The following is a 17,760-nucleotide window of genomic DNA, read 5'->3' on the forward strand; positions in this document are numbered from 1 at the left end:
TCTCTTTCATTTCCACTAGTTACTTTAGCATTTGCCTTCCTGCACACACTCACTTTTTAAGAAAGCTGTTGCAGCTTCTTTTTGGCTTCTTGTCTCTTGCTTCATCATCATAACAGCAAAGCCCTGATTTGCCAAGAGGAAAGAAGTAATCTCCATGAGTCCATTTTGTCAAAACTACTAGAATATACATGTTAAAATATACATGTTAGCTCGTCATCCGAATTTTTAAAAATTAAAATACATACTCTTTTGCATATAAATAGAAAAAAACTGAAAGAATGTACACCAATCTGTGAACAACAGTGTTCTAATTAGGGGTACAGGAGGAAGGAAAAAGAGAAAAAACTTTCACTATATTTTTGTTTCACTTGAATTTTTTGCAGCAATTCTATAATACTTCTGTACTTAGAAGAAATCAATAAAGCTACTTTCCATCTTTAAAAAAAAGCTGAGCAGCTTCATTTTTGCTTCTCACTTTGCCAACAGACAATGAGGTCATTCTGAAATTGCAATTTGTGATGAGACGGTTGTGTTTGGGTGTGTGTGCACGCACTTGCATTTCTCATAATGATAAAGTATGCATGCACATGAGGAGCTCAGGGACAACAGTGACACTGAGGGCTTTTGCCTTCTGTCTGAAAGACCCTGAAGTGTAAATGCTTCATCTGCACACCCGTCGTTGCGCAAAAGAAACAGTCACACCTCCTCTCCCTCTCCCAGCTGTGCAGCAGGGACCTGAGCACCTCCAGGGAACAGGGCTCCTTCTGGTGTATACCAGTAATCTTCACTGAGAAAGCAGGGATCTGTGCCTGACTACCAGTGACACATAACTAGCAAAAATAAAGACACAACAAAAATGACTGATAAGGATGTGGATGCACACACATTCAACTAACCAAGCCAACAAAAATATACATGGAAATAAACATTAAAACAAGGAAATGGAAAAATCAAAGAGATAGTGGGCATTACTAAAATGACTGGAAATACAGGGAGCTGATCTAAAGATGCTCTTGTGTGAAGGGGGAAGAGAAAAGAGGAGGGAAAGTGGGGACAGACTTTCTTCCTCCTTATTTCTTGCCCTAAAATTCTCAAATATAGTTGATATTTACAGTTTCACCTTGGAAATGCAGAGAGCTGGAAAGAGCTTGCAGCCACATTTATAACAAGAAAAACTGGGACAAAAAAAAACCCAAATTGACAACTTTTCCTGACCCCATGAGAAAACTGAGGTCACAGGACAAACATCCAATCTAAAATCTGGGGAGAGACAGGCACCTGCAGGGAGAAACAAAGCCAAGCATTTGTTTTCTTTGGGCAAATACTACCACCAAATACACTGATAGAAGATTTAGTGGAAGTTTAAAGAATTAACAAAGACGAGTGTGGGCTAGTGAGAAAGTATGAAGTGCCTGGGAGCTGCAGACCTAGGGGAGATCAACACCTCTTGAAGATTTTACTCCACAAACCCTTTCCTTCACACCACAGTAACAAGCACTAAGAAGATAATGTAGAATATAGCTGAAAGGATTGCTAATGATAGATTCTCTTTAGGAGTAGACCCTGAGAAAATCCTCTGGCAAAATAGCCCACTTCCTAAAAACAAGGAATCCCTAGAGAATTCTGAAGCCTGTAGAACTCTAAGGGTAACCCAAAAGAAACTTCAGACTCAGCCCAACTCCTGACTAAGTTAACACAAACCTCCACACAAAAGGCATAGAAGAAAAACAGATGTGTTCATATACAAGTATAAAAAATATTTACTACAGTATCTTCTATCTTATAAAATATGTACAGCTTCCTAAAAAAATGAGGCATACAAAAAGATAGGAAAAATTCAATATGAAGAGAAATATTCTACAGAAACAGCCTATTATATGATACATTAGAAATCAGGCAGAGAATTTAAAATAACAATGACTAATATGTTAAAAACTCTAATGAAAAAAGTAGACAACATGCAAGATCAGATAGATAATTTCAGCAGAAAGATAGAAACTACACAGAAGAATCAAATGAAAATATTATAAAACCAAAACCATAGTAACAGATTAAAAAATGCCTTCAACAGAGCACCCAGGAGCTATGAGACAATATCAAATGGTCTAACAAGTATAATCCCAAAAGTAGAAAGTAGGAAGAACAAGACAGAAGAATACTTGAAGAAATAATGGTTGAGAAATTTCTAAAAGTAATAACATATACTAACCATAGATCAAAAAATGCCCAGCAGAATAATCACACATACAAAGAGAGAGCACACTAGGCTTATCATATCAAAACTTTTGGAAATCAAAGACAGAGAAAATCTTTAGGCAGCCAGAGGAACAAACTAAAACCACATCAGATATCATGTATACCTACTAGAATGACTTTAAAATAAACTGATAATATCTAGTGGTGACAAGAATGAGAAGACACTGGCACTTATATTGTTGGTGGAATATAAAATGGATAGCTTCTCTGGAAAGCAGTTTTCCAGTTACTTATAAAAATAAATACACTTACCAGATAACCCAGCAATCCTACACCTAGATATTTATCCTAGAGAAATAAAAATATATATTCACACAAATGTTTGTACATGGTCATTTATAGTAGTTCTATTTATAATCACACACGAAAAAAAACTGGAAACAATTCAATGAGTAGAGGGATCGAGCAAAAAAGAAAAAGGGATTCATGGACAAGGACAACAGTGTGGTGATTGCTGGGGAAGAGAAGTATAAGGGGGCTAAATGGTCGTGGAAAAAATACAATAAAGATCAAATCAAAAAAGATTATTTTTTATTTATAATAAAAAATAAACTTTTACCCTAAAAAAATTTAAAAAGAAAAAATTGAGCATGTTTGGCTCAATTCAGACCATGTAGGCTTTGTCATCTTTTCAGATTTGCCTGCCCTCTGCTCGGCCCTATAGCAATTCTCAGGGTAAGGTGTGCCTGTCACTGAAAGAAGTAAAGCAATGTCTCATACAGAGGTGAAGGATTAATGCTTAACCCAATTTGATATTGATCTAAACCAATCACTAGTCAACTTATCAGTAATAGAGCTCAGTATCAATCTCTATTATTGTATTTTGTTTTTCAATTGATTCCAAACTTATGAGGAGAAGAGGGTAAAAATGATGTTTAATTATTGTTTTAAGTTTGGTCCAAACTATTCTTGAAACTTAGCATATGTTTTATTTCTTTATTTATTTGTTTCAGTGTAGAATTCATGGTTGACAGAGGGTTTTGGGTTTTTTTTTCATTTAGTTCTTTAAAGGTGTTGATCTACTGTTTTGTTTCTGGTGAAAAAATTGCTCTCATACTTAACTTTTTATTCCTATATATTAAGACATATATTTTTTTCTTTTTTTAATGCTTCTTTTCTGGTTTTAAAAAATATTTTTCTCTATAACTGATTTTGACTAATTAGAATAGTATGTGCCTTCATTAGACTTTTTCCACATTTCTTGTGCTGGGAGTTTGCTGAACTTCTTTGATTTGTAGGTTAATAGTTTTCATCAAATTTGAAATTTTTCCAGACATTATTATTGCTTTAAATTTTTTTTGCTCTCCATTCCTGAGAGAACAAAAAATATATATATTACGTTGCTTGATGTCCCATAGCTCATTAATGATTTTTAATGTTCTTTTAATTCTTTTTTCTGTATGTGTTTCATTTGGGATAGTTTTTATTACTATGTGTTCAATCACACTAATTTTTGTTCTCCAACATCTAGTCTAACATTAATTCCATCCAGAGTACTATTCATCTCAAATATTGCAGTTTTAATCTCTAGAAGCTTAAGTTGGGTCACTTTTATATCTTCCATGACTCCATTTAATGATTCAAACATCTGGATTACTTGTAATAATTATTTTAATATCTTTGTGTATTAATTTTAACATCTGTATCAGTTCTCAATTAGTTTGGCTTGATAAATGTTTTTTCTCTTCTTTTTTCTCCCCTGTCTTTTTTTTTATTGTTATTCAAGTAGAGTTGTCTCCATTTTCCCCCCACCACTCCCCTTGACCCCAGCCATCCTCACCCCCATCCTTGATCCTACCCCTCTTTGGTTTTGTCCATGGGTCCTTTATAAATATTCCTTGACAACCCTCCCCCATTGTCCCCCATTATCCCTTCCCATCTCCCCTTCGTTTACTGTCAGTCTGTTCTTTATTTCAATATCTCTGGTTATATTTTATTAGCTTCTTTGTTTTGTTGATTAGGTTCCTGTTAAAGGTGAGATTATGTGGTATTTATCTTTCACCACCTAGGTTATTTCGCTTAGCATAATACTCTCCAGTTCCATCCATGCTGTCACAAAGGGTAGGAGCTCCTTCTTTCTTTCTGCTTCATAGTATTCCATTGTGTAAATATACCACAGTTTTTGAATCCACTCATTTACTGATGGGCAGTCAGGTTGCTTCCAGAATTTGGCTGTTGTAAATTGTGCTGCCATGAAGATTAGGGTGCATAGGTTCTTTTGAATTGATGTTTCAGGATTCTTAGAGTAAAACCCCAGCAGCAGAATTGCCAGCTCAAAAGGCAATTCCATTTTTAGGTTTTTGAGGAAATTCCATACTGTTTTCCACAGTGGCTGCACCAGTCTGCATTCCCACCAACAGTGCACTATGATTCCCTTTTCTCCACAACCTCAGCAGCACCTGTTGTTTATTGATTTGATTATAATGGCCATTCTGAATGGTGTGAGATGGTACCTCATTGTGTTTTTAATTTGCATCTCTCTGATGGCTGGTGATGCTGAGTGTCTTTTCATATGTCTCTGGGCCCTCTGTATGTCCTTTTTGGAGAAGTGTCTGTTCAAGTCCTTTGCCCATTTTTCAGTTGGGTTGTCTGTCTTCCTATAGGGGAGATGTGTGTGTTCTTTATATATTTTGGAGATCAAACCAAAATATCATTGGCAAATGTATTTTTCCATACAGTTAGCTCCCTTTCCATTTTGCTGATGTTTTATTTAGCTGTGCAGAAGCTTTTTATTTTGATGAAGTCCCATTTGTTTATTTTTCCTTTATATCCCTTGCTCTAGGGGACATATCAGTGAAAATATTGCTGCATGGAATAGCTGAGATTTTCCTCCTTATGTTCTCCTCTAGGACTTTTATAGTGTTATGACTTATGTTTAATTCTTTTATCTACCTTGAGATTTTTTTTGTATATGGTTTAAGCTGGTGGTAGAGTTTCATTGTTTTGCATGTAGCTGTCCAGATCTCCCAACACCATTTGTTGAAGAGGTTATTTTTACTCCATTTTATGCTCCTGCCCCCAATGTTGAATATTAACTGACCATAGAGACTTAGGTTTATTTCTGGGCTCTCTGTTCTGTTCCATTCATCTATGTGTCAGTTCTTATGCCAGTACTAGACTGTTTTTGATTACTGTGGCCTTGTAATATAGTTTGCTATCAGGCACTATGATCCCTCCAACTTTGTTCTTCTTTCTCAAAATTGCTGCAGCTATTTGGGGTCATTTATGGTTCCATATAAATTTTTGCAATGTTTGTTCAATGTCTGTGAAATATGTCATGGGTAGTTTAATAGGAATTGCATTGAATCTATAAATTGCTTCGGGTAGTATGGACATTTTGATGATGTGAATTCTTCAGATCCATGAACAAGGTATGTGTTTCCATTTGTTTGCGTCTTCCCTGATTTCTTTCTTCAATGTTGTGTAGTTTTCTGAGTGCAGGTCATTTACCTCCTGGGTTAGGTTTATCCTTAGATACTTTATTTTTCTTTTGCTATGTCAAATGGGATTTTTTTTCCTGATTTCTGTTGCTGATATGTCATTGTTGGTGTACAAAAATGCTTTCAATTTCTGAATATTGACTTTGTATCCCACCATTTTGCCAAATTCACTTATTAGGTTGAGTAGTTTTTTGGTGGAATCTATAGGATTTTCTTTGTACACTATGTCATCTGCAAACAATGGCAGTTTTGCTTCCTCCTTTCCAATTCGAATGCCTTTTATTTCTTATTCTTGTCTGATCACTTTGGCTAGGACTTCCAGTACTATGTTGAATAGAAGTGGTGAAAGTGGACATCCTTGTGTTCTTCCTGATCTTAGTGGGAAAGCTCTTAGTTTGTCCAGTGAGTATGATGTTGGCTGTAGGTTTCTCGTATATGGTGTTTATTATGTTGAGGTATTCTCCTTCTAATCCCACTTTGCTGAGTGTTTTTATCATAAATGGGTGTTGTACCTTATCAAAAGCTTTCTCTGCATCTATTGATATGATCATGCAATTTTTGTGTTCCATTTTCTTTATGTTGTATTATGTTCACTGATTTGTGAATATCGTACCATCTTTGTATCCCTGGGATGAATCCCACTTGATTGTGGTGTATGATCTTTTGAATGTATTGCTGGATGCAGTTTGCCAATATTTTGTTGAGGATTTTGCATCTATGCTCGTCATGGATATTGGCCTCTAGTTTTCTGTCTTTGTTGTGACTTTATCTGGTTTTCAGATTAAGATGATGTTAGCTTCATAAAAAGAGTTTGGGAGTCTTCCCTCTTCAGGGTTTTCTGTGCCAGGAGTTATTTTGATTACTGCTTTGATTTTCCAGTTGTTATCAGTCTGTGCAGGCTTTCTGCTGCTTCTTCATTCAGTTTTCAAAGATTATATTTTTCTAGAAATTTGTCCATTTCACCCAGTTTTTCAAATTTCTTGGCATATAGCTGTTCATAGTAATTTCTTACAATCCTTTGTATTTCTATGGTATCAGTTGTAGTCTCTCCTCTTTCATTTCTGATTGTGTTTATTTGGGCCTGCTCTCTTTTTCTTGATGAGTCTGCTTAAAGGCTTGTCTCTTTTGCTTATCATTTCAAAAGGTCAGATCCTAGATTTATTGATCCTTAGAATTGTTCTTTCAGTCTCTGAGTCTTTTAATTCTGCTCTGATCTTGGTTATTTCCTTCCTTCTACTTGCTTTGGGTTGTCTTTGTTGTTGTTCCTTGAGTTCTTGTAGGTGTAGGGTTAGATTGTTTGTTTGAAATGTTTCTATCTTTTTTAGGTAGGCCTGTATCGCTATGAACTTCCCTCTCATGACTGCTTTCACTGTTTCCCATAAGTTTTGGATTATTGTGAGTTCATTTTCATTTGTTTCCAGAAAATTTTTGATATCTTCCTTTATGTCATTCTTAACCTATTCATTGTTTAATAGCATGGTATTCAATCTCCACTAATTTCAGTATTTTTGAGATTTTTTCCTTGAAGTTTGTTTCTAGTTTCAGTCCCTTGTGGTCAGAGAAAATGCTTGATATGATTTCAATTTTCTTAAACTTGTTGAGGCTTGTTTTGTGTCCTATCATGTGGTCTGATTTGAAAATGTTCCATGTGCATTTGAAAAGAATGTGTATTTTTGCTTCTTTGGGATGAAAGGTTCTATATATATCATTTAAGTCCATTTGATCTAGGGCATTGTTCAATGCCTCAATATCTTTGTTGATATTTTGTTTGGAGGATCTATCCATTTTTGACAGTGAGGTGTTAAAATCCCCTAGTATAAGTGTGTTCCTGTCTATATAGTTCTGGAAGTCCTCCAAGATTTTCCTTATGCATTTGGGTACTCCTATGTTGTGTACATATATGTTTATAATGTTCATGCCTTCTTGATGGATTTTTCCCTTGAGTATTTTGAAGTATCCTTCTGGGTCTCTTATTATGGGCTATGTTTTGAAGTCTATTTTGTCTGACACAAGTATTGCTACTCAAGCTTTTTTTTTCCTGTCCATTTGCTTGGAATATTTTTTTCCAACCCTTCACTTTCAGTCTGTGTATGTTGTTTGTTCTGAGGTGGGTCTCTTGTAGGCAGCATATGTGTGGGTCATGATTTCTTATCCATTCAGCTATTCTATGTCTTTTGATTGTGGCATTTAATCCATTTTCACTTAAGTTTATTATTGACAGGTACTTATTCATTGCCATTTCACTCCCTTTGTACCTGTGTTTCTCTCTCTCTCTTTTCCTTCCTTTCCTTAAAGCAGACCCTTTACCATATCTTGCAGTGCTGGTTTGGTGGAGGTGTATTCTTTCAGCCTTCTTTTTTCTGGGAAACTCCTTATCTCACCTTCCATTTTATAAGAGACTTGCTGGGTAGAAGAGTCTTGGTTACAGGCCTTTGCTTTTCATTACTTGGAATATTTCTTGCCATTCCCTTCTAGCTTGTAGTGTTTCCATTGAGAAGTCAGCTGCTAGCCTTATCAGGGCTCCCTTGTATGTTACTTCCTGTTTCTCCCTTGCTGCCTTTAAGATCCTCTCTTTGTCTTTGAAATTTGCCATTTTAATTATGATGTGTCTTGAAGTGGGCATCTTTGGGTTCCTCTTGATTGGGACCCTCTGTGCTTCCTGGACTTGCATGACTTTTTCTCTCATCAAATTAGGGAAGTTTCCCATCATTACTTTTTCAAACAGGTTTTCTATCCCTTGCTCCTCTTCTTCTCCTTCCTGTATCCCTATTACATGGATATTATTATGTTTCATGTTGTCCTGCATTTCCCTTAACCCCTCTTTGTTCTTCTTGAGTCTTTTTCCTTTTCTTGTTGTTTCTGGGCGGTTTTTACTACCTTGTCCTCCAGCTCATTGATTCACTCAATCCTCTGCTTCATTTAGCCTGCTTTTGATTCCTTCTACTGTGTTCTTCAGTTCCAAAACTGTATTCTTCATTTCCTCTTGACCCTTGTTGATAGTTTCTAGTTTCTTTTTCATGTTGATATAGTTTGCAGTGAGTTCATTGTAGTTTCCTTGTTGTTTTTGGTAATTCTCTGTGAGCTCATTGAGCTTCCTTATAATCAATGCTTTCAACTTAGTATCTGATAGTTGACTTGCCTCTATTTCATTTAGCATTCTTTCTGACAATTCCTCCTTTCCTTTCATTTGGGGATTGTTTCTTTGTCTTCCCATTATTTGTGGGACTCTTCTTGTTTGCCTCTGTTTCTTAAATTGATCTTTCCTGACTCCCTGAGTTTTTGGTGTGAACTTCTATGGTAGGAGACTTGTGAGATTTGGTATTGCCGTCTCCTTGATCTCCTCAACTTGATGCTGTTGGGATGCCCTTTATGCTATTTATGTTGGCTCTCAGGATGTAATTGGGTTTTGATTGTTGTTGGGTCATTCTTTGGTCATCCTATCCTCCAGCTGGTTCACTGAGGTCACTCCACCCACCAGGTTTTGTATGCTGTTGTGCTTAGGCAGTCTGCTCAGAGACTACCCATATTGTCCATGGTTGTCTCCTTCAGTTGTTAATCTAGTCACTCAGCACTCAACAGTTGTGCTTAAGCACCACAGAGCCAGGGCAGAGTCTCTCCTAGGGTTGAGGCTGTTGTTTCCCCTCAGGCTGCTGCTGCTTGGAGGAGAGTGGTCTGCCTGGGCATGATGGCTGATGCTGTATGGGGGATGACTCAGCACCAGGATCCCAGCAGCTACTCTCCCAGTTCTCTCCCCTAAGCTTCTGTCCCCAGTCTCTCCTCAGGCATCTCTAGCCCACTCTGCCCCTGCCTTTGCGAGAGACCTGAGTAAGTGGCTACAAGTGAAAATTTGTGTGTTGACTCTTTAAATGGCTCTTTGCATCTCCAACCACCCATCTCTGGCAGAGAGCAACCCTGCTGCTTTTCACTGCCAGTTGTTATTTGTGTACTTTTCGGGCTCTGATGCCCTAGGCTGGGCATCCTAGCTTAGGGTTTAGACCTCACACTTCTCAAGGAGATCCAATGAGTTGCCTAGTAATCCCTCCTGCACTGCTGCCTGTGAACACCCAGCCAGCCTTCTAGAGTCTCCACCACAGTCCTTACCAGTCAGTAAGTGCTGCAGATGATTCTTCTGGGTCTGTCCGAGGTTATAAGGCTTCTGTCTTGCTATTGTTCAGTTGTTTTTTCTGGATGATTTCTCCACAGTTTAGCTGCAATTCCAGATTGGTCCTGGGAAGAGGTTAGTGTGGCTTTCATTTACTCCTCCACCACTTTGCTTCTCCTTTCTCTTCTTTATGGGTTCTATATTCCTGCATCTTGCCATGCCTAGTAATCTTTGATTGGGTACCAGAGATTATGATTTGTACCTTGTTGGTTGTTATATTTTTATATTTCTGTAAATATTCTTCAGCAGCTTTGTGCTGGAATAAAGGTAATTTCCTTGGAAACGGGTCCACTTTTTTCCAACTTTATTGAGGTGTAACTGACAAATAAAAATGTATATATTTAAAGCATACAATGGATTCTTTAAGACAGTCAGAGAAGATGGTGGTGAGATAGGTGGGAGCAGAGTTAACTTCTCTCTGTACCTGGGTGAAATACCTACCCACTCTACTGAGAGCCAAAGCAAACAGCTAAAAGCAGCCCAGCATTTATGAAGATAGGAAACCAAAAAGTACAGAGGACACTGAGAAAACAGACGGTAAGGGGATTGCTTCAAGACAAAAAGGTCCCTGGGACCAACACAGGGACCAGGGAGGCTACAGCCCTGGGCCTGCCCATGCGGGGCCTGCCACAGGATTCCTGGGAGAGAGCTGGGTTAATGGCCCCCTCCCCTGTCAAACAAGGCCTGAACAACACTGTGAGAGACCTGGTTGCCTGAAGTCGCAGGGAGGGGAATAAGGACAAAGTGGAAAACCCACCGAGACCGTGGGTGCTGGCTGAGGAGAGTTGAAAGTTGGGCTGTTTATGACCCTGACCCGGACAGCCCCTGGCCTAGCTGGAGAGGTGGGCTGTGTGAGAGAACAGGCCCTTCCTTGTAAGGAGGGAGGCACAGGAGTGAGCACGAGGACTTTTCCCAAAAAGAAAAAGACCCTCTGGGGCACTTTGGGGAATTCCCCTGAAGCAACAGCTCCAGTCTCCTCTCCACCCCACCACTCATCAGGGAACTGTGCGCACCTCATCTCGGAGGAAGCTGAGACTACAGACACCACCCAGGGGAGGGTGCCCAGAAACCTGAAGTGTGCCCAGCTACTGGGGAGTGTGCCATCCACTGGGGAGTGCCTGCACCTCATCTTGGAGGGAGCTGAGACTTCAAGCACCACCCAGGGGAGGGTGCCCAGTGACTGGGAGTGCGTCCATGACCAGGAGTGTGCCCATCCACCAGGGAGTGCCTGCACCTCATCTCAGAGGGAGCTGAGACTACAGGCACCACCTGGGGGAGGGTGCCCAGTGACCAGGAGTGCACCCAGTGACCAGGAGTGTGCCCACCCACCAGAGAGTGTCTGCCCCTCATCTCGGAGGGAACTAAGACCACAGGCACCAGGGAGAGTGCGAATCAAGGAAGGCTCCACATGCACACCCATAGTCTGGAGAAGGCCTACCTAAAAAAAGAGTGGGTAGAACCTGGGAACACCAGGATTCCTCCTGGAAGAGGAAACCCACCAACAAAGGAACCACCAACAGATAAGAAGAGAAGAAGGTGAAGGAGGGAGGGGAAGCCACACGATCAACCCAGGACCTATTTAAAAATACAAATAAATAGTGAAGAAATTACTAAGAAAAAACAACTGAACAAAAGCAAGAGAAACCCTCAAAACTTTGTACACATGGAAGAACCAGCTCCAACACAACCTGCCCACACATGCACAACAGAAGAAAAGAGGTAGGGGACAGACTGACCCTCAGATAACCAGAGGGTGGGAAAGATCCACCAAAGAAAGACCCAACAACAACCAAAAACCAAAGACATACACAGAGCCAACATAAACCACAGCCCAAGATCAGTAAGATCGGGAGATCAAGGAGACTATACCAGTAAATCTCACAGGTATGCTGTCATAGAAGTTTACACCAAACCCCAGGGGGTCAAAACAGAGCAACTTAAGAGGGAGAGGCTAACAGGAACAGTCTCACAAACAATGGGAAGACAAAGAAACAATGCCCAAATGAAAGGGGGAAGTCTCAGAAACAATGCTAAATGAAAAAGAGGCAAGTCAACTATCAGATAATGAGTTCAAGGAATTGGTTATGAGGAAGCTTAATGAGCTCACACAGAATTACCAAAAGCTACAGGGAAACTACAATAAACTCACGGCAAATGATATCAACATGAAAAAGGAAATAGAAACTATCAACAAGGGCCAAGAGGAAATGAAGAATACAATTTCTGAACTGAAGAACACAGTAGAAGGAATCAAAAGCAGACTCAATGAAGCAGATGACCAGATCAGCGAACTGGAGGACAAGGTAGAAAAAAATACCCAGAATGAGCAAGAAAAGGAAAAGAGGCTCAGAAAGAATGAAGAGGGAATAAGGGAAATGCAGGACAACATGAAACATAATAATATCCCTATAATAGGGATACCAGAAGGAGAAGAGGAAGAGCAAGGAATAGAAAACCTGTTTGAAAAAGTAATGATGGAAAATTTCCCTAATCTGATGAGAGAAAAAGTCACAAATCCAGGAATCACAGAGAGTCCCAATCAAGAGGAACCCAAAGAGGCCTACTTCAAGACACATCATAATTAAAATGGCAAAATTCCAAAAAAAGAAAGAATCTTAACGGCAGCAAGGGAAAAAAAAGGAAGTAAATACAAGGGAGCCCCAATAAGGTTAGCAACTGACTTCTCAATGGAAACGCTTCAAGCCAGAAGAGAATGGCAAAAAATATTCCAAGTAATGAGAACCAAAGGACTGCAACCAAGACTACTTTACCCAGCAAGGCTCTCAATCAAGATAGAAGGCCAAATAAGGAGTTTCCCCGACAAAAGAAGGCTAAAAGAATATACCTCCACCAAACCAGCTCTGCTAGAGATGCTAAAGGGGCTGCTGTAAGGAAAGGAAGGAAAGGGAGAAAGAAGGAAGAACACAGGTACAAAGAATCGGCAATGAATAAATACCTATCAATAATAACCTTAAATGTAAATGGATTAAATACTCCAATCAAAAGACATAGAATAGCTGAATGGATAAAAAAGCATGACCCACACATATGCTGCCTACAAGAGACCCACCTCAGGACAGAAGACCTACACAGACTGAAAGTGAAGAGCTGGAAACAAATATTCCAAACAAATGGACAGGAAATAAAAGCAGGGATATCAATACTCATATCAGACAAAATAGACTTCAAAAAAAGGACCATAAAGAGAGACCCAGAAGGTCACTTCATAATACTCAAAGGAAGAATCCACCAAGAAGACATAAACATTTTAAATATATATGCTCCCAAAATAGGAGCACCCAAATACATAAAGAAAAACTTGGAGTACTTCAGAAAGATATGGACAGTAACACAATTATGGTAGGGGATTTTAATATCCCAGTGTCAAAGATGGACAGATCTTCTAAACAAAATATCAACAAAGATATTGTGGCATTGTACAAGGCCTTGGATGAAATGGACTTAACTGATATATATAGAGCCTTTCATCCCAAAGAAGCAAAATACACATTCTTTTCAAATGCACATGGAACATTTTCAAAGATAGACCACATGATAGCATATAAAACAAGCCACAACAAATTCAAGAAAATTGAAATCATATCAAGCATTTTCTCGGACCATAAGGGACTGAAACTAGAAACAAACCTCAAGGAAAAAACCCCAAAACGCTAAAAAACATGGAGATTGAATAGCATGCTATTAAACAATGAACGGGTGAAAAATGAGATCAGAGAAGAAATCAAAAAGTTTCTGGAAACAAACAAAATGAACTCACAACAATCCAAAACCTATGGAACACAGTAAAGGCAGTCCTGACAGGAAAGTTTATAGCGATAAAGGCCTACCTAAAAGGAATACAAACAGCTGAAATAAATAACCTAACTCTACACCTACAGGAACCCGAGGAACAACGACAAAGACAACCCAAGTAGAGCAAGTAGAACGAAGGAAGTAACCAAGACCAGTGTAGAATTAAATGACATAGAGACCAAAAGCACAATTGTAAGGATCAATGAATCCAGGAGCTGGTTCTTTGAAAAGATAAACAAAATCAACAAGCCTTTAAACAGGCTCATCAACAAAAAAAGAGAGAGAACCCAAATAAACACAATCAGAAATGAAAGAGGAGAGACTACAACTGATACCACCAAGATACAAAGGATTGTAAGAAATTACTACGAAGAACTCTATGCCAAGAAATGTGAAAACCTAGATGAAATGGACAAATTTCTAGAAAAATAGAACCTTCCAAAAGTCAATGAAGAAGAAGCAGAAAGCCTGAACAGACTAGTAATGCCTGATAAAATAGAAACAGTAATCAAAAAGCTTCCGACACACAAAAGCCCTGGACCAGATGGTTTCACAGGAGAATTCTACAGAGCATTTAAGGGAGAGCTAACCCCCACCCTCCACAGATTATTTCAAAAAATTCAAGAAGATGGAAGACTCCCAAACTCGTTTTACGAAGCCAACATCATCCTAATCCAAAACCAGATAAAAAAATAACAAAGAAAGAAAACTTCAGGCCAATATCACTGATGAGCATAGATGCTAAAATCCTCAACAAAATATTGGCAAACCGCATCCAGCAATACCTTAAAAAGATCATACACCATGATCAAGTGTGATTCATCCCAGGGATGTAAGCATGGTACAATATTCACAAATCAATAAACATAATACGTCACATAAACAGCAAAGACAAAAACCACTTGATCATATCAATAGAAGCAGGAAAAGTATTTGATAAGGTACAGCACCCATTTATGATAAAAACCCTCAACAAAGTGAGAATAGAAGGAGCATTCCTCAACATAATAAAGGCCATATATGAGAGACCTACAGCCAACATCATACTCAATGGACAAAAACTTAGAGCTTTCCCACTAAGATCAGGAACAAGACAAGAATGCCCTCTCTCACCACTCCTATTCAACATAGTATTGGAAGTCCTAGCCACAGCAATCAGACAAGAAAAAGCAATAAAAGGCATCCAAATTGGAAAGGAGGAAATGAAACTGTCACCGTTTTCACATGACATGATAGTGTACATGGAAAATCTTATAGACTCCACCAAAAAACTATTTGACCTACTAAATGAATTTGACAAAACAGCTGGATACAAAGTCAATACTCAGAAATCAAAGGCATTCCTGTATACCAACAGTGAAACTGCTGAAACAGAAATCAGGAAAAAAATCCCATTTGATATAGCAACAAGAAAAATAAAGTACCTAGGATTAAACCTAACCAAGGAGGTAGAAGATCTTTACTCAGAAAGCTACAGAACACTGAAGAAAGAAATTAAGGAAAATACAAATAAATGGAAGCATGTCCCATGCTCATGGATGGGAAGAATTCACATCATCAAAATGGCCATACTACCCAAAGCAATTTATAGATTCAATGCAATCACTATTAGAGTACCCATGACATATTTCACAGATATAAAACAAACATTTCAGAAATTTATATGGAACCATAAACGACCCCAAATAGCTGCAGCAATTTTGAGAAAGAAGAATAAAGCAGGAGGGATTACAATGCCTGATATCAAACTGTCCTACAAGGCCATTGTAATCAAAACAGCCTGGTATTGGCATAAAAACGGGCACATAGACCAATGGAACAGAACAGAGAGCCCAGAAATAAACTCAAGTCTTTATGATCAATTAATATTTGACAAAGGAGGCAGGAGCATAAAATGGAGCAAAAATAGCCTCTTCAACAAGTGGTGTTGGGAGATCTGGACAGCTACATGCAAAAAAATGAAACTCGATCACCAACTTATGCCATACACAAAAATAAAATCAAGGTGGGTAAAAGACTTAATTATAAATCATATCACCAGAAAAGCCCTAGAGGAAAACATTGGCAGGAAGATCTCAGACATTCCATGCAGCAACATCCTCACAGACACGTCCCCTAAAGCAAGGGACACAAAGGAAAGAATAAACAAATGGGACCTCATCAAAATAAAAAGCTTCTGCATGGCTAAAGAAAACAGCACCAAAGAGAACCAACAGTATGGGAAAACATATTTGCCAGTGATACCTCAGACAATGGCCTGATCTCCAAAATATAGAAAGAACTCACACGACTCTACTCCAGGAAGACAAACAACCCAACTAAGAAAGGGAAAGGACTTGAACATACACTTCTCCAAGAAGACATACAGAGGGCCCGGAGACATATGAAAAGATGCCCAGCATCAATAGCCATCAGAGAGATGCAAATTAAAACCACAATGAGGTACCTTCTCACACAAGTCAGAGTGGCCAACATAAACAAATCAACAAACAAATGTTGGAGAGGATGTGGAGAAAAGGGAACCCCAGTACATTGTTGGTGGGAATGCAGACTGGCGTGGCCACTGTGGAAACAGTATGGAATTTCCTCAGAAAACTAAAAATGGAACTGCCCTTTGACCCTGCAATTCTGCTGCTGGGATTATACCCTATGAGCCCTGAAACACCAGTCCAAAAGAAGATATGCACCCCAATGTTCATAGCAGCACAATTTACAACAGCCAAGTGCTGGAAGCAACCTAAGTGCCCATCAGCAAATGAGTGGATCCTAAAACTATGGTACATTTACACAATGGAATTCTACACAGCAGAGAGAAAGAAGGAGCTTATACCCTTTACATGGCATGGATGGAACTGGAGAGCATTATGCTAAGTGAAATAAGCCAGACAGTGAGGGACAAATGCCCTAAGATCTCACCTTTAACTGGAATATAATCAACAAAAGAAAAAAGCAAACAAAATATAACCAGAGACATTGAAATTAAGAACATTGTAACAATAGCCAGAGGAGAGTGGGGAGGGGATAGTGGGGAGAGGGGTCTATAGGAGCTACTATAAAGGACACAAGGACAAAATCAAGGGGGAGGGTAGAGGTGGGGGAGGGAGGTGGGACTTACTGGGGTGGGGTGGAGGGATAGGGAGAAAATGCAGACAACTGTAACTGAATAAAAATTAAAAATTAAAAATAAAGCATACAATGTGATAATTTGATATACATATACATTGTAAAATGATTCCTTGCATTGAATTACTTAACATATTTATCACCTCACATATTTAACTTTTTTTTTTTAGGTTACAACATTTATGTTCTGCTTTCTTAGCAGGTTTTTTTTTTTAATTTTTATTGTTATTCATTTACAGTTGTATGCCTTTTCTCCCCATCCCTCCACCCCACCCCAGCTGAACCCACCTTCCTCCCCCACCTCCCCCCTCCCCCTTGATTTTGTCCATGTGTCCTTTATAGTAGTTCCTGTAATTCCCTCTTCTCTCTGTCCCCACCCCACTCCCCCCTGGATATTGTTAGATTGTTCTTAACTTCAATGTCTCTGGTTATATTTTGTTTCCTTTTTTCTTCTATTGATTATGTTCCAGTTAAAGGTGAGATCATATGGTATTTGTCCCTCACCACCTGGCTTATTTCACTTAGCATAATGCTCTCCAGTTCCATCCATGCTGTTGCAAAGGGTATAAGCTCCTTCTTTCTCTCTGCTGCGTAGAATTCCATTGTGTAAATATACCATAGTTTTTGGATTCACTCATTTGCTGATGGACACTTAGGTTGCTTCCAGTACTTGGCTATTGTAAATTGTGCTGCTATGAACATTGGGGTGCACAGTATGGTGTAATCAACTACAGTCACCTTGTTATACATTAGATCCTCAGATCTTATTCATCTTATAACTAAAAGTTTGTATCCTTTTACCAATCACTTTCTGTATCCTCTACCTCCCAGATGTTTTTTTTTGCTCCGAGTTCAACTTTCTATGAGTTCTACTTTTTTTTTTAATTCACATATAAGTGATACCAGAAGAAACTGATGCTTTTGGCTCTTCAAACTTAAGTGGGTCCAGACCAGCATTTGATCTAA

At 38.8% G+C, this 17,760-nt stretch overlaps 1 pseudogene; it reads left to right on the plus strand.

Annotated features, from left to right (window-relative positions):
* The first annotated feature begins 11,942 nt into the window (after nt 1–11,942).
* Nucleotides 11,943–17,760, plus strand: part of LOC112297196 (serine/threonine-protein phosphatase PP1-gamma catalytic subunit B-like) — a 108,633-nt pseudogene continuing 102,815 nt past the window's right edge.

Source organism: Desmodus rotundus, chromosome 11, assembly GCF_022682495.2.
Source record: "Desmodus rotundus isolate HL8 chromosome 11, HLdesRot8A.1, whole genome shotgun sequence".
NCBI classification, from domain to species: Eukaryota; Metazoa; Chordata; class Mammalia; order Chiroptera; family Phyllostomidae; genus Desmodus; species Desmodus rotundus.